At 38.1% G+C, this 13823-nt stretch overlaps 1 protein-coding gene across 5 annotated transcripts in view; it reads right to left on the bottom strand.

Moving 5' to 3' along the window:
- Positions 1-13823, bottom strand: part of NEK11 (NIMA related kinase 11) — a 314403-nt gene that overhangs the window by 264578 nt on the left and 36002 nt on the right. Inside the window, exon 2 of one of the 5 annotated variants that reach the window (XM_037731929.1) lies at positions 12864-13169. The exons of the other annotated variants lie outside the window; for them this stretch is intronic. The gene's annotated coding sequence lies outside the window, so the exon portion shown is untranslated. The remainder of the gene's footprint in view (positions 1-12863; positions 13170-13823) is intronic. 5 annotated transcript variants of the gene reach the window in all.

The raw sequence follows: 13823 nt of genomic DNA, 5'->3' as shown, positions 1-13823 counted from the left end.
AAAAAAAAAAAAAAAAAAAAAAAAAAAAAAGAGTTATCTTCGCTAGGAAAACTAAGTCAAATGATTACCAAAAAACTTGAAAATGACAAGTTGCAAAAATAAAAAGCTATCAAGTAACCTACAAGACAGTTCTAAAAAAGGTTAAAAATGTGAAAATCTAGTATTCTGAATTCAGAGTGTTACAGAAGATAAACCTGGAAAACTAGGTCCTAAAAATAATATATATCTTATGGGTATAGTTTAAGCAAAAAAGATGAAGGAGTCTCTAACCAGAGGACATTAGATGTTGGCTATACAGCCAAAAACTGGAAAAAATATACAATGATATATTTTAAGTTGATATAAATGTTTTAATGTCGTTTTACTTTAAAATTGTTTCCTTTTTCTTAGCCAAGTACCAGCTCCAATTACATTGATGAGAAGAGCTTCTCCCATTTTTAAAAATGTGATTGTACTATTAACTTTTCACTAATTCAAACAAGCCTCTCCCTCTGTTTTACGATGGAAGAACCGTAATTTCCTCAGGCATTAACATAGGTAGCGCTTTCTTCGAGTTTCATATTCAGGGTCTAGAAGTTTTGATACTTCAGTCAGCATATCCCATTTTTCAGTGAAAGAATACAATTAAAAGAAACTTCATTACAATTCTTAGTTAGGAAATCTGTCCCAGAAGCTGAGAGCTTAGGCAGGAAAACGTAGAAAGTACCCTTAGCCTACTCCGGGGTTGGGGAACGTTTGACTTTTTTCCCCAGAGCAATAAAAACTGGGTTAAGTGTCCATTCTCCAAAAGTCTCATGAGGAAAACCTTCTAACACAAGATGACCATTACTGGGAGGTCACTTACCCTAAAACTTGAGTCCTTTAATATTTTCTTCACTTAAAATATCCTCCTTCGTCTTCACATTGTGAACTCATCCCATCCCCAAAAGACAACCACCAGCAGGCGCTGGCTGCTTCCGCAAAGAACAGCCCAATTTGCATGAGAAAGGGCAGCTGTGCGTCAGGAGCCTCACAAGCAAGGACTCCACGAGGCCATTCACAGGTGTCTTTAAATCTGACGCAATACAGAAAGCTGAAACACTTGGCTCCCTTCCCCCAACAGGTGTTTTCACATTGGTTTTAAACACCCTATTAGGATCCTACTTAATAAGCAGTCGATTCTAGAAAAATGCTTGCTTGGTAACATTCTGTAGAACGACTGTTCTATCAAGAATTTGGTTTAAAATGACCTAATGTTATTAGGAGTGGCATTTCAGACTGCTAGTACACCCAAAGAAGCTTGAAATGACAAACAAGACTGTTTTTTTGTAACTGCTGAAGATTACAAAGCAGCAGGCAAAGCACAATGACATCCTCATGGAGCTTTTTCGGTAATTTACTGTACCCCAGCTGGCATGCAGTTAAAAAAGTCACAGTGGTTAAGCATGGCAATATAAAGTCTTACAAACTTGCAATATTTTCTTGCTGTGAAGGAACAAATGCTATAAAAAGCATCAAGATACTTATTTTTCCTTGCAAACACCAACTACTGTGCAGCAGAGCATGAGATTTTACATATAAAATGTAGCTACCTGAGACCCGCCTGGCACCCTGATGATAAAGCATACAATCTTATTTGCCCAAAGTGTAGCAGATGAAGGTAGGGCTATTAAGACAGGTGATATCTGTTACAATCATCTCTAGCTGACGCGGAGACATTCACCTTCCTTGCCTGAAATCATGTCACTGAGCTGACAGAGGAAACTCTCATTGCATATCACTTAATACGAGATCCATATCCGCCTAAGACAGCATGGAAACTTACCAAGTCAAGGACAGCTTGTCACTTGCTCAGTGATTCTCAGCCTGTCATCCTTCCTAAATAACATGACAGATATTTATTTTATCACAGCCTCAACTGTTCGGGAGAAACTTCATGACAGTGGCAAGACAAGGCATTCCCTGGAGACATACTCATTTTGCAAACTTCCCAAGTTACATGCTTTCTTTCTTTCTAGAATCAGTGAACTAACAAACTTCAGAGAATGACTTTGGAAATCTGGAAAAGCTATGGTTCATTTCATTCCCTTGAAATTGGTCCACCTTTTGTAGAAATGGGGAAGATGATACTTTTGAGCTATTAATTAAGGATTATTTTTCTCCAAATTTTCACATTTTCCCCATTCAACCAGCAGCATACACTGCTTCAGGAAAAAGAGGACTAAAGAGAATATGAGTCAAACACCTGCCTTTTGACTTTTTAAAGGAAAGACCAAGGCTAAAGAGAAAGGATCTGGGGGAACATATGAACGATGAGTGGGTGAGCATTCTTCCTGCTGCTGGGTGAGAAAGAGATCTTTCCTTAGACCAGGGGAAGGGGAGAGGGTCAGAAGGCAGGTAAACAATTAGAAACTGCTGAGCCCTTGAAAATAGTTGCTGTGCTGTAGGCCAGGTCCAGAAAGGCAGCTAAAAAGAGAACTCCAAGATGGGTAGGAAGGCCTGAGAGCAAGAGACCTGTGCTTTCCCTCCAAAGTAGGGCTTAAAGGATTGTAGAACCCCCACATTTTCTTGTGTCCTGCAAGAGTAAGGAGCTGCAGAAAGGTCTCCAAGGGACATGTAAACAGATGAGCTTAAGAGAGCTCTAGAATTTCTGATATCCCAGTAAGGCGTGGGGAGCAGCAGAATGACATCCCATGCAGTCAACAGCTATCTCAGTGAGGGCCAGTCAGCTGGTAGAACTGGAAGACTTTGCAGTTAGAGACAATGGTCCCTTCCTTTGTGATTTCACCATTAACATCCATTACAGGTAACTAGTAAATACCTAGTACATGACTACAGTGTGGTGGGCACTGAGGAGTCATAGCCCTGCTTTTGTGTCTACTAGGAAAGATATAAAACAGGTAAATGTGCATGAATATGTGTATATATCATGTATGGTTGTGTTTTTTGAAACTTAAATTGAGATGAATGCTATAAAGTTGAGGAAAGGATATCTGAGGCCTTTCTGATTTCAAAACTGTGACCCTGATGTGATCAGCAGCCACTGTATACACTTAGCCTAAGCCACAGGAAATTTTAACTTCAATTTAGACAAAAGAGTAACTTTTTGGCTTTGGATTTTGCTTTTTTTTTTTTTTTTAAATTTATCATTTGCCTGTTTTACAAAAAGAGGTTATCAAATATAATAAGGAGTTTCAAGATTTTTCATCCATGTAGGAAGGCATTAATTATTTTCATCTGCCATTCTTAAATGGAAAGTTCTCTTCTGTCTAATTTACAAGGAAATAGTTTCATTATGGAAAAATTTGAAAACACAACATAAGGAAAATATTACCCACAATCCAACATAAAGACAGTCAGAATTAACGTTTCTGTGTATTTCCTTACAATCTTTTTGCTGCATGTATTTCTTAATAGTAGAAGCCAAACAGCTTACACAATTTGCTTACTGCTGTTTTCATGAAACATTATTGTAGCAGACGCTTGTCATTTGTGGCTGCCCACTTTAGACAGCTTCCTTACATTGTAGCAGATCCCTGGGCTATGAATCTTGCTTCCCCTGGAGAGATAAAAACAGATAAACCAACCCTATGACTCCCAGGCTCTCTTGAACTTGGGTGCTAAAGTGTGACCTAGGTTCTGTCAGTCAGCTGCATCCACCCAACACTTTGATGTGGGTGTGAGCTGCATAGAGAAACAAGGTGCCACGGGGTTCCCCATTTTGCAGATACATGTGTCATCAGAAACAGCATGGCCGTGGCTCAAGGGCAGCAAGTCACCTCACTGGTGATGTTCTGTCTTCTTGCCTGCTGCCCTCGCCCTCCACCACTGCTATAAACTATCTGTGTTCTGGGACAAATCCTTTTCTGCTTAAACTGGCAGAGAGGGGCTGCTCTTATCTGCACCTGGGAGTCCTGACCAATTCAATTAGGCATCACAGAAGTACTTCCAGGTGTTATCACAAATCACTGTCAACCCTTTGGGGCAATGAAAACCAAGCCTCCAAAGGTCTGGCTAATTTGGGTTCATTTCCATTTCCACCTCAGACTCTTATGAATGCAAGTCTGCAGTAATGCTTTCTCCATTTACAGGTACGTAAAACTGATGGTGGAAAACATCCTGTTTTAAAGTGATTTCATCTCTTTTAATACGGCATATAAATTTCCCAGTTAAAGGGGCATGAAAAAGATATATAATGACAAAGAGTAATATTTATTCAAAAACTTGGCACATTGATAAAAATAATGGAAAAGCCAGGAAATAAAGGTACCTAAAGGAGTAGCTGGTGGGGGCAAAAAAAGAGTAGAGGTTGGTAGCAAGTATACTACAGATGGAGTTTTATTTCTGTTGTTTTTCCTTCCCTTGGTAAAACAAAAACATTTTTATATCTGTGTCACATTAAAGGACAAAATTATTTTATGGTTTATCACCGTATGCCATAATATGCACTGCTTTTTGTTTTTTAACAATTAAACCCATGGACGTAGCTCATTCAGGTGTTAGAACTCTTTAATTCATCTTGTCCATTCTACATATCCGATCACAAACATGTAGCAGAGTCTTTGGACAGAGCAGGGGTTCATAGGGCATTCATGGTGCAGTTCCAGGGAAGGCAAACTGTAGGTGCCCATGGCAGACATCAGCAACTGAGGAACAAACTCTGCCAAAGACTTGGAGATAGGAAATCTCACCCTTCTGTTATTTTACCATCTAGTAACTATCTTCTGTGTGCCAAATACCATGCCACGTGCTGGAGATACAAAGACGAAAAAGACGAAACTCCTGCTCTCCAAGAGAGCTCAGTCCCATGGGGAGGCCAACAAGTATATAAATAGTTGAACAACTTCATGGCAAATGCTAAAATAGAGCTGGGGGTGGGCAGTGGGGATTCCTAACCCTTCTTTGAGGATGGAAGAAAAGGCAAAAATCTATGGACTAGAGCTTCAGGATGTTCGCTTTTGCAAATGCAAACTGCTTTATTCTTACTGCATTGCCTTTTCCCTGGGTGGATCTCAAGAAGCAAAATAAATGAATTTATCATTCTTTACTATTTGCCCTGTATGAATCAATATCCAGTAGAAGAGTGTCTATATTTGCATTATTTGAATAGGCTATGAAAGCTAATCAGCATATGACTCTTTAAAAAAAAACTATATAATACATTATATTATATATTACAATATTTTATATGTGGTATATATTTCCTTAGAGTAAACACATACACACACATACATGAAATCACACTATACATTTTGGAATGTGGAATTAAAATGTTATAGGGAGGAGGAGTATTTTTTAAGAGATATGTAAAACTGTCAGGTTCAAAAACCTCTCCTTCCTTCCTTGTTTTTCTTCTTCCTTCCTCTACCCACTTATCTAGTCCCCATTTTTTCCAAAAAAATATTTAAGCTTTACATAGCAAGATCTTAAAATAAGGGTGAGGAACCCTCCCATTAAGCCATGCTTTGCTCTAGAGGACTCTCTTCGTTTAGGTCTCTTAGAAGGCAAACCCTGAGACAAGGATTTGAATGCAAGTAGTAATTTGGGAAGTGATAGGAAAGCGGGGAAGTGAGACAGGAAGCGAAGGAAGCCATGCAAGGGTATATTATCAAGATGGTTACCACTGAGGGCAATTGGAGCTTAATTCTGTCAAACTCTGGGAGCTAGTGTAAAACATTAACCTTAGAGTTCTCTGGCCCAAAGGGTGGGGAGTGATGGGGTTGGGATATTAATCCACCGATTCCCATTATTCAATGGCTAAAATTGCTGCCTGGGAGTATTAATTCCTCCACTCTTCTGCCTTGCCAGAGCACAGGAAATCCTAATGGCTAGAAAGAGCCCTCAGGCAGAATTGCATGTGCTGGCAGTTGGAGGCTGAGTCCATGCATAAGAAAATGTTGAGTGCCCAGGGGATACAAGCAGGACCCCAATACTGTCTTCCACAGGATAAAAACAAAGGAAATTCCTTCCATTTTAAATTCTGGCCTGGTTTCCCTATACTCCTGAAGATGGCTAGTATACAAAGATTCCTAGACAAAGTAAAATAAAGTGCCTTGAATATTGAATAGCTAAACTGCAAAGCAATTACAACCTATAGATAAATTCCATTTCCTATGCTTTTCAAGACAGATTTTGTTTACAAACATTTTAGCAGCATATAAGAGTATTACATACAGATAATAAGCAAATAATAATACAGCTAATAAAGAACAAAAACAAGGGTAAAATTATTTCAGATATTTTTGTTTGGCCAACATGCTAATTCTAGCTCCTCTCTAGATTATATTTCCGTTTGTGGTGACAACTTTCACGCAGCGTTTCAATGCTGGTACTAAAACAAATCATTGCAAGTTGCCTTTTAGTTTTAAGGAGCAGAAGAGGATAAACAAAAATTTTAGGAGTAGGAGGTTTGAAGACAAATATTGCACGAATAGAAAATATCTAATAACCATCATGTAATTCTATGACTTTTCCCATCTGTATAAATAAGAATAGAAATGACTTGAGCACATGTCTCAAGGCTGGAAATAGTGCTGGTGCTCCCTGGAGTCCTCTGCAGAGAATCTCTTATATCAGCGCAAGAATAGAGCTGTCGTCAAAATGGACAATATCCAGCACTTCCCTAGAGGTCTTCTTGGAAGTCGCACTGAGAAAAAATAAAATGTCTGACCACTCTGTTATGGAAAGCCCTTCCCCCAGCACGTGACCAAAGAGCTGAGAGCCAAGCCAAAAACATGCATGACTGCGTGTTAATTAACTGGGGAGCAACAAAAGTCTGCATTTGTTCAGGCAGTGTTGGAAAAGCTTGTGCATTTTTGCACTCATAACACAATAGCCATTTCCCCCCATTTTTAAATCACAGCCTCCATAAAAGCTGCTGGGGCTGTTTCATAAAAAAGTGGAGAAAAAATTGCCCTTCCCTTTTCTTTTACCTACAACATGAGTGGAATCCCATCAAGAAGACAGCTTTTTGGAACTTCTTTTTATTTACTTCTCTAAAAGTTTTCTTTACAACCAAGGATGCTTTGGGTCAATTCTAATTTCCACTTAAAATCATATACAGCTCCCTCGTCCCTATCTCTCTCCCCTACACCCTGAGACAAATGGTCAAACAATTCTGTTTTTCTTATTTATACAGATGGGCAAAGTCATTGAATATTGTGGCTTCCTTATTTTAAGAAACACTGATGACTGCCTGCCCCACAGTCATCCCCCAACACTGCTACCATCATAGGCTCTGGAAAGGAGGATCCTCTCCCCAGTTCCTGGAGTGAATCATAATTGATCTGGAAAAGATGTTTCTCACTGATAAATAGAGAAGCATGAGAGGAAACTCTTCTTTAATCTGGCTTTGCATGTGATCATCTGCATGTGACTCCATGAACTGTGGCAGCCAGCTGGAGCCATGAAGTAAGCCACCCTAACATGATAGGCAGAAACACGGAGAGGTAAGAGAGAAGGCACCGAGTTCCCTCATGACGTTGCCGAGCTGCTGAATTAGCCAACCCTGGAACTGCTCTCTCCAGACTTCTTGTTAGGGAAATAAGAGTTTCTTATTGTTTAAGCCATTTTGATAGCATCAGCCATTTCCTGATACTAACACTTTGCTACAAGAAGGAAGAAGAGATATTAAAGAAGAGATTGGAAACAGAGGTAGAGAATGTAGTACAGTAAATATTCCACTCATTTGTAAATGCTTAAGGTTATAAGAACCTAATCAGTAAAGTTATTTTGGTTTAGTTATGCTGTATAAAAAGAATAGAAGGAAGGTAACCCCTTTGACAACAGAGCTATGTCTTATTTACTTAGATAGCAGTTAATGAGTCTCCCACTTTAAACAAAAAAGTATAACTTGGCTCTTTTCTCTTTGAGCATTGATATGAATCTTTAAAAAATCATGACAAAATGAACTACAATGAATACACAGAAATGAACCTATAGTGAGAAGAAAACTGAGGGATAAATGACTAAAAATTCCTTGTTATCAGTACATTTCAAAACTAAAACAATGTGATATTTGTTTAATTTGAAAACACAATTTAAAATTATTATATATAAACATTTTTAAGTTATTTAAAAACATCGGGATTTAAAATGATTAAAATTCCACCAGTGTTATCCTTCTTCCCTTAGGTGATGATATGGAAGTAATAATTGCAAACAGAGGATAATCTAAAATGAGAGGCAAGAAAGAAAAGAGTAAAGCAAGGGGAATGGATAATTCACCAATCCAAAAACATAAAAGATTTTAAAATAAATACTGAGTTGAAAAAGACCAAGAAAAGAAGAATTCTTAAAATATTTGGTTTTCACTCTGTCCTGCCAAAAAAGAAAACAAAATATACTTTATAAACAGTAATAAGTATACTTTTCTCTATAGTTCTCTAGTGATTGGAGAGAAAAAGACTGCTAAAAATGCAAGTTTATAAAATTTGCTTCCTAACATACTTGTCGGTATAGTTCTGATCTAGAAGCTGAATTACCCATGGGAACTGATGATAACATTAGCATAGACCAAAAAAAAAAAAAGGCAGATAGATATTCCAACCTGAAAAAAAAAGGTTTTGCTCTGATGTTTCACAAATCTCAGAGAAATGGTAACACCCATTGTAATGGCCTGGCCCAAGAGAAGCACAAAGCTACCCAACGTTCTTAATGTTTTCCCCATATTCAGCTTCTTTTCCAGTTTTGAAATGGATTTTATGTATTTGTAGAATTTTAAAGCTGGACAAGACCCGCAGAAAGAAGATAATCAAAGCACCTCAACCAAGTGAAGTCCTGGAACATTAAGCAATTTATCGAAGGCTATAAAGCAAGTTACAATGAAGCCACCATTTATCTTTTGGAGGAAACAGACCATCAATTCTGAAGAATAGACTTTTGTCTCCAGATTTAACAGTTTTCCCTTTCTGCTGTTAGTATAGAGATCTTCAGTGTCTAATGAGTAAGACAGTCTAAAATTTTTCATTTTTCAAAGAACAAAAACTCCCGACACCTGCTTTCTTTCCTTCCATTAAAGAAAAAAGAAAAACAAAAAACTTGTTGTTGTGATTGGAATAATGGTTTTGCTTTCAATGAGGTACTAATGGCCCTATGTCTGTCTTCATTATCATTGGAGAGTTACAGAAATCTCACAGAAGCCAAGAATATTGCCAATTATAGAGCCACAGATTTGGAGGTTTGGGAAAAGACATTATACAGAAGAGGGAGACAGTGTTTCTCAGGACTTACTCTCCTAACAAAGTGGTGAAGTCCACATTTTGAGGTTGTTCTAAGTACAACGCTTCGGGTATAATTTTGTGTGTTTGCAGGCCAGTCTTTTTAGAAGTTGAACTGAGCAAAATTCATTTGATTTAAAATTGTTAAACAATGGAAAAGCAGTAACATGCCTTAAAAACAAAAATAAATATTGATAACATCATACTCTCTAGGCAACAAATCACTCAGTCCCTCCATTATGCTTTGCAAAGTTCTGAGATTAGAGCAAAGATCCTACTTATGCAGGCAAGGAAATTAAGGAGTAAAACAGTGTGAACAAGGATATAAAAAAATAATTTACCACAGATAATCCAGTTAGCTTCTGTTACAAGTATTATATGCTCTAAATTTGAAATTAACGTTAGGTTAACATTCAAAATGCAATATTCTAATGAATAATTCATTCCAGGTTTCTATTTTGAACATTACAGAAAAATACAAGAATTGCTGATTTCAATGAGATAATCAGATGACCATAAAATCAAGATACAGTAACAAATTGAGTTTTAAGAAGCAACATAGCTGATTAGCCCCATTTCCTTGACTAGGTAAAAATGACAAAAGATAAATACTGCTTAAAGTAAAATTATGACCTAGGCAAGAAGTTGTTTAAACTAATAAAAATAAAAAATAAGAATTAAAAATTTAGGGTTTTAGTGAAATAGTTCCTTAACCTTATTTATAGCACAAGTTTATATATGTTATAGCAAATAGTTCTTTAACAGTAAGACGGCCAAAATAGCATAAGTTTGTAATTCTAAATTTCAATCTCTATTTCTTCATCATGGCAAATGTAATATACGGGCTTGAGCTACAAGTTTCTAACTATAGGATAAAGCATGTTGTTACTGTATTTAATTTTGAGATGGCAAGGGTTGAAAATGAAACTCTGTATAAGCATACTTCCCTTAGAGGGTTTAAGCAACTGATTCTGGGTCTTATATTTTTGCTGAGTTGTGCTTATACCAAAATAAAAGTCTATTTTTGTGTACCTAAAAAGTCAGGACTTAACCTACCAAGACAGCTCAAAGTAGAATCTACTACTAGGAAGAATCTAGTTTCCCTGAATGACGGCTTATGGATTTAGATATTGATTTGTAACACACACAAAGTCACCATGGACTGTGTGAGAGGAGGGGGAGACAGGGAGAGAGACATGGCTCACCTGTCTTTGATTACACAGGCTTCCTTTTTCAGAGACAGGAGGGCGTAAATAAAGTGCCTTGGACACTTAGTACTTGCTAGTCACAGAGATCCTGTGTGGTTTGTCCTGCCTGCCCAAGTTGTCTATAGGAGCTCTGCAGGGGAGACTTCCTCCTCAGGTCATAAGTAAGGGACACTAAAAAAAAGAGGCTTGGGTGTGGTTTTCCAAGAGTTTTGTTCCTGGCGATTCTGGAATTTGAGGATAAATAAAAGTGTTTTCATGTTAATATGATGGGAGGAAAACGTTATTTGAATCCGAAAGTGTGATACTTGAATAAGTCTCAAAAATGGGACACAGGGTCTTAGAGCAGTGCTTCTTGAATTTTACTGTGCATACAAATCACCACAGGATCTAGTCAGATGCTGCTTCTGGTTGAGCAGCTCTCTCATGCGGCCTGAGAGCCGACATTTCTCAGGTCCCAGGTGATGGCTGCAGCTGCTTGTCCAGGGATCATACTTTGAGTAGCAAGGTTTAGAGCAGGTAGGGGTCCAGAAGACTGCCAGGGCTCAAAGTGTTGATGAGCCCCAGAGTTCTCTAGAGGCTTGGGGCAGAGGGTGGATTTGAAGAGCAGGCCAAGAGACAGAGCATGTGTCCCCCTCCGCCCCCAATCTACTCATCCCTCCTTCCCAGCAACCTTGAAATCTCATTTGAAAACAAAGAACTGGGAACAGCTGCTAGTCCAGCTCAGTCTTCTTACGGATGAGGACCCTGGAATCAGAGAGGCTGCAAGAGTAGACTACATGCCCTCCTGAGGATACTCCACAGCCAACACTGATACAACCCAAAAACCGTCAGTTTTAAAATACTATGAAGAAAAGCTTCCTTACATTTTAACCCCAATTTTTTTAAACTATAGTTTGCACTGGCTTCCTCTTGTTCTGTTAATAGTAATGATAAAGTACAGCTGCCCAATGACCCTTTGAACATTTTTTATTACATAATTTATTACCTTAATGTATTTATATTCAGCTTCATTTCACAGACGATTTGACATAGCTTATATAATACAACAAAAATATAAGACCAGCAAGAATAGAACACAAACAGGGGAAAGAAGAATACAAATATGCTGACTAGAAATTATTGCTGTGGTTGAGCTTCAGATTTAATTGCAAACTTCTTGAAAGGCATTTTTATTATTACTATTAATACTATTGCTGTCATTGGTGGTACTGTAATAGATACAATGCTTGCCTTTTACGAGGGGTATTTCAATCTTTGGATCCTCGGTGTCACCAGCCAGTTTTAACTTTAGTCACATTAACAATGAAGATATTTCCCAAGGAGGACATCAGTGGTTCCGTTAAAGAGAATTCATTCAGAAACAGAATTCCAACTTACATATGAAATAATGCACTTTGATGTCTAACTTAAGAAAAGCTTCTCAATTATTACCTTAATTCCAGTTTCTAAATTCAGTGCGTGTGTACAGGGAACCTGCTCTGTGGAAGATACTTAACTTGTCACAGGCACAGCCTCTGCCTTCTGGGAGTTTGCAATCCAGTGGGAGAGCAAAGACAAATAATTAAAAGCTATAAGAAACTGTCATGCACCTTAAAAGGATGAAATCAATATCCTAAAGAGGTAATCAGAGACCAAGATATGAGATAATCATCAGAAAACCTCTACCCACTAAAATGGCGATAATAGTGATGATTACGGCAATAATAAGTGCCATATATGAGACAGTTATTTGGCACTGTACTAGGAAACTATTAAAATCCTTTTGAAATAAAGAAGACACAGAGAGGTTAACATACAGCATCTGTTAAGTGACAAACCACACCCAATAATAATGAAACTGAGATCTTGGCTCACTGCGACCTCTGCCTTCTGGGTTCAAGAAAATCTCGTGCCTCAGCCTCCCAAATAACTGAGATTACAAGCATGTGCCACCATGCCTGGCTAATTTTTTTGTTTTGGTTTCTTTTTTAGTAGACATGGGGTTTCACCATGTTGGCCAGGCTGGTCTTGAACTTCTAACCTCAAGTGATTCACCTGACTCAGCCTCCCAAAGTTCTGGGATTACAGGCATGTGCTACTGTGCCTGGCCCCCCACTTCCAACTCCTGGGCATCTCACCAGTATGGGATGCTGCCTCCTGAGTTTATGAAGTCAAAGTTCAGTGAGCTTCATACCAAAAACAGAACTCAAAAATACCTCTCTGCACAAGGTTGATAGTCTGAATAATCTGGAAAAAAGGCATTTCCAGAGAGGTGCCCTTCTGCCCTCCCTATCCCCAAGGCACACGTTCCAATTTTTATGAAAAGTATTTTTCAAAAATTGTACAGCAATAATCCTGACACAAATCTCTGGCAAAATTAAAGAACTGATGATTAAACAGGTGGCTTGTGAGTGTTTAAAATATAAAGCAGCGGCCAGCAGGAACTCACATGGGCTTATAGAGAATATGCCAAATTAACCTAATTTCTTTCTCTGAAGGGTTATTTGATTGGTAGATCAAAGAGAAGCAATTAGTTGTGGTATATCATGATTTCAGCCATTCTGATAAAACCATGTTAACGGATGTCAAAGAGAAGAGTCTTGTGATATCCTTTTCATATGGGAGAAGTGCAGTCTCCATGTGGATTCATGGCTGGTTGAACAAGCAGACCAAATATGCTGTGGTCTTGAGTCTCAGGCCATTTTTCAGGTGGTACCTCCTGTAATACCATTGAGATCCCTAACAATATCTTCACCCACATTTTATTAATGACTTGGAGGAAGATCTAAAAAAAAAAACGCATTTACCAAGTTCGTAGAAAACACAAAGCCAGACAGCATAATTAATAGACACAAGGGAAAGTCAACTTTTCAAAATGACTGAAGAAGCTGAAATGTGAGCTGGAAATCACCAAGACTAAATTTTGCAAACTAAAACCTGAAGTTTATAGTTAGGGTCAGGAAAATCAAATCCTCAAATCTAAGATGAGTGATACCTGGCTTTAGAACAGAACAGCTCATCTATAAAAACTCTGTGAAAAGCGTGTGGGAAGGGGAATGCCTCCAGCCCCATCACCCCAGTTTAATATGAAACAGTATGTGACTGCTAAAAGGGCTGAGATTCCAAGCTGATTTTGAAATGTATAAAAGAGTTTAGTATCACTACGCTTGGTTCCATCATCCCCTTATGTTCAGGCCTCATTTCAAGGGAAATATTGTCACCAAAGCTAGTTCAAGGAATGATGATTAAGATGTTGAGGGGTCTTAAAATCAAGTTATCCAAGGAATAGTCAGAGAAACAAGGAGATGAACAAAGCTATTGTATTTCAAAAAGTAAGTTGTGAAAATGTGCTAGGAATGTTTTCCTTGTCATTCACGTAAGACAACCATATAGAGTTGTCCTTATTTTCCCATTTTACAGTTAAGAAAACTGAGACTGG

The sequence above is a fragment of the Cebus imitator genome, unplaced genomic scaffold, assembly GCF_001604975.1.
Source record: "Cebus imitator isolate Cc_AM_T3 unplaced genomic scaffold, Cebus_imitator-1.0 Scaffold432, whole genome shotgun sequence".
Lineage (NCBI taxonomy): Eukaryota > Metazoa > Chordata > Mammalia > Primates > Cebidae > Cebus > Cebus imitator.
Note: the sequence above shows the minus strand (reverse complement) of the source record. Positions and strands in the feature narration are given on the sequence as shown.